At 34.3% G+C, this 4,035-nt stretch overlaps 1 long non-coding RNA gene across 1 annotated transcript; it reads left to right on the top strand.

The window, feature by feature from the left end:
• Positions 1–1,633: 1,633 nt before the first annotated feature.
• LOC129947094 (uncharacterized) lies at positions 1,634–2,272 on the top strand. Its single transcript, XR_008781683.1, has 2 exons — positions 1,634–1,990; positions 2,052–2,272. It is a non-coding gene; the product is annotated as an uncharacterized LOC129947094 (long non-coding RNA).
• The last annotated feature ends 1,763 nt before the right edge of the window (positions 2,273–4,035 follow it).

Below are 4,035 nucleotides of genomic sequence, written 5' to 3'. Positions count from 1 at the left end.
CTTGTTGGTCAGTTGATATAGCCATGACGAATAATTTAGCGACCATGTAATAAAGCCATATTCGACAGAGTTGTGTGGCATTTGCCACCGTCTTGTGAAAACAACATATCCTCCAAGTAGTATTCTTCAATAATGCTCCAAAAAGACGGTTTTCGGAGAAAAAAGGTCCAATTACACCTGCGGACCAAAGAGTGGACCAAAGAGTGACTTTTTGTTACTCTTCAATTACTTGAGGATTCTCAGAACCCCAAATACTATTTTGTTTTTTTTTTTAACATACTCACCGAATGAAAAAAGTGCTTCGTCGCTGAAGAAAATTTTGTTTGAAAAATCGCCGTGAACCGCCTGAAGAAGTAAGGAATTCTTACGAAACGTTGGGTAAAAGAATGGAATAAAGTTTTTTATTTATTCGCATTCCAAAAAACAAAGACCAAAAGAGCCTAATAAAATATAATAAATTTCTTGATAATGTTGTTAAGTTATTGAAAGATGTTCACTGAAGATATGTTCATCAGTTCTGGCGACCAAATCATTGAACATGGTGTGCCATTAATTCAAATTGGACTCCAAAAAAATAGATAACTGCCATTTGGAGGAATTTGTTTGCATAAGCCTTGGCATAATGGATTTGTGCAGACTTCTTTTATTCCTTCTCATAACTTTCAATATGCAGTCTGAGTTGGTTTTAGGGTTTGTAATGTAAAGAGGTGTTATGCCAGACTCCACATATATGGCATAATTTAGCGTTGAAGAAGGCAATCGGAACAAGCTTCAAACTTCTCCAGTTGTAAATATCCAAAAACTTGTGTACCGTAGCACATGCAGCAGTTCACAGTTGCTTGAAGAACACGTTATTTGGATTTAAGATCGATTTTTTTGTTAGATCAAAACTTATGCTACGTCAAGTTTAGAGCTACTTTGGCTTCGTTGCCTTTTTCTTTCACGTGTTTCGAAACATTAAGATTGTAAGGCATCAAAACTCCAAGATATTTGAAATAATGAACGACCTCAATAGGTGCGTTGTTAGGGACCAATTTTCTTCTGCGAGTTTTCTTCTCTAAAGCGGTTCAAAAATCATTATTTTTGTCTTGTTAGTATTGACAAAAAACAGGCATATAATTTCTTTTTCTGCTCAATCGATCTCCTAACAGTAGTCGTAAGAACGAACATATTATGGCCTTGCGTTGAGACACCCGACCGAAATCCTGTCTGGAACGTGGTGAGTCAGTTTTTCTTCTCAATCCATTCCGACAACCTTTCAAAAAAAATGTAAGGAAGAATCTTTCTTTGCGAGTTAAGAATCGAGATTCCTCTATAGTTCTCTGGCTGATTGGTATCTCCTTTTTTGGAGGTTGCAAATATAACAGCTCTGTTGAAATTGTTTGGAACAAAAGAATTTTCGTAAAGTTTGTTGCAATATGCTAGAAGATGATTTTTAAACGGTTCCGTACTATTCTTGTAAAATTCAATTATTATTTTTTTTCATTTACTAAGAGTAGTTCCAAGCTCAGGTCGAGTAATAGGATTGTCCAGTTTGCAGATAGTGACATTGGGTGGTGCATAATAAAAAGCATGGTGATTCTCATCAGCTGGCAAAAGAGTTTTAAAATGAGCTGCTTGTGTCTTAAGGGCCTATTATGGATCACAACTCAACTTAGTTGAGTTGTAATCAAGACAACTCAATTTGAAGACAACTGCAAAAAAAAATCGTATTACGTGAGACAACTTTTTTCAGTTGAGTAGACCAAATACGTTGCCTACTTTTATGTGCTTGTTTTGTGTCAAAATCAGCTGTGTAAAGTAAAATACGTAGGAATTTCAAAATTTTGAATTCAGTGCAAAATTTTATAAAAAAGACAAAATAATAGGAAATGGAGAGTTCTATTGATTTGTTTCTTGGAAATTCGGAAGAAGAAAATGCTCTAAATGTTGCGCTGATGAGAAAAAATATTCGAGATCACTCCAATCCATTGGAACTTCCAAACAAAAAGTATTATTTATAAACAAATTCTTTGACGAGTGTTGATTTTAATGTCTTCGTTTTGTTTCAGATTTATAAGTTATTTTAGACTCAACAAAGACGCATTTTTGTATGTGCTAAATGAAATCAAAGATCATTTGAAACAACCACAGCGTTCCTCCGCAATCCCACCAATTCTCAAACTCTGCACTGCCCTACGTTTCACGGCAGAAGGAAGTTACCAAAAGTGCAGTGGTAATGATTTTAATTTAGGCCTTGCTCAGCCAACAGTTTCGGTAGTGTTAAAAAAGTGCTAGACGTAGTAGAAGAACGTATCTGTCCACAATGGATTAAGGCTCGTATGACAAATGATGAGATGAATTTATCAAAAATTCATTTTTACTAGAAAACCAGATTTCCTGGAGTAATAGGATGCATCGATGGAACTCATATTCGAATCATAGCACAAAAAAATGGTGGTCTTGATGGTTGTCCAATGCTATTCAGTTGAACAGCTATATTTTCCCATTCTTCGTCTTGGGTTCTTTTTGTGGAACCGAATTGTCCCTTGCCTCTGGCCAGCTCAGGTTTCTGCTGTAGAACCTCAATCAACCTCTCGAATTGGGCAGGTTTAGTTATTTTTAATCTAAAAAATTATTTTCTTACAGATGTTTATATTACTATTTGTAAAACTTACATTTGTTTCTCCATTTTCTTAAAAAAATTGGTTTTCAATGAACTGTTGATGCCTACAGTTATTTTTTTGTACACACAAATACGCTACACAACTAGTAAATATCAGTTGCTGAATTTTGACAACAATCACAACTGAGAGACAACTCAACTGGCTTACATAATAACCCGAACACATTTAAAAAGTCAACCATTTTTTAGTTGACTACTGGTTGACTTGTGACAGACAACTAGTTGTGATCGGTAATACCGATTGCCGGATTACAACTCAACTTTGTTCTTAGTTGTCTTACATAATAGGCCCTTTAACTTCGAGCGTAGTCACCATGCTTCTATCACGACCACCCAGCTCACGAACACTTTCCCAGAAAGCCTTCGAGTTCTTGCAATTTGCCAGTTCTTTTGCAACATTGTTGACGTAGTCAATTTTTTTTTGAAACGAAATTTTTTGAAATCCTTGTTAATTTCAAGATAAATGTTTTTAAAAATTAGAGCATTTGTAGGTCTGACCAACTTAAGATAAACAAATGAAAGTTTACGGAGTTTCAAACACTCATTATCAAACCATTTGTTTTTTAGTGTACAAGCATGATTTCGGCAGTTGTTACTGTGGGCAAATGGTGCTGAGGCCTTGATAACACTTGTAATATGTTCATGATAACTTTCTAGACTATTAAATTGGAACGAGGGAATGTTACGGCTTATTAAGTGACTCAATAGATATAACTTCAATATCAATAACACGTTGTCCTTGGCCACTTACGAATGTGAATTCTCCCGAAGAGTCTTGTATCATGTATAAATCAATATTTACCAATTTTTAGTAGCACATATTGTATGCGTTTTCTTAAAGCTGTCATTTTGATATAAGATCTTAACTAGATGTCAAAAACGTTAAAATTCGTTGAATAAAATTATTTTGGGGAGGATTATATTCTTAATTCGTAAAATATTAGAGGCGACAAAAAGCTTCAATTGCCTTTTTGGAAGACAGTTTTGGAGTGTATCATACTTCAGTTCAAAAATAAGAGTCACTTCAAACAAAAACGAGGCAGTTAGAAATCATTCCATTTCTGTAATTTTCTGAGAACTTACATCCAAATTTCGGTCATATTCATTTTTGTTTTAATGTGAACTTGATAGTATTGTTGACGCCTATTATCGGACTAGTTTCAATCTCATACGCTGGATTTTTTAAATTTTCTTGAAAGATACACGATATCACAATTTTTTCGTAATCCACAATTCTATTTCTACTGCTTTTAAACATGGACAAATTAAGTGGTACAATGGATAAATAAAATTTTAGTTAAATCTCTTTTTGTCAAAAAATAACCACTACCAATGCTTTAGTTAAACCTGGCATTTTTAGATCAAATTAA

The sequence above is a fragment of the Eupeodes corollae genome, chromosome 2 (assembly GCF_945859685.1).
Source record: "Eupeodes corollae chromosome 2, idEupCoro1.1, whole genome shotgun sequence".
Classification (NCBI taxonomy): domain Eukaryota; kingdom Metazoa; phylum Arthropoda; class Insecta; order Diptera; family Syrphidae; genus Eupeodes; species Eupeodes corollae.
This window is presented reverse-complemented; position numbering and strand designations above follow the sequence as displayed.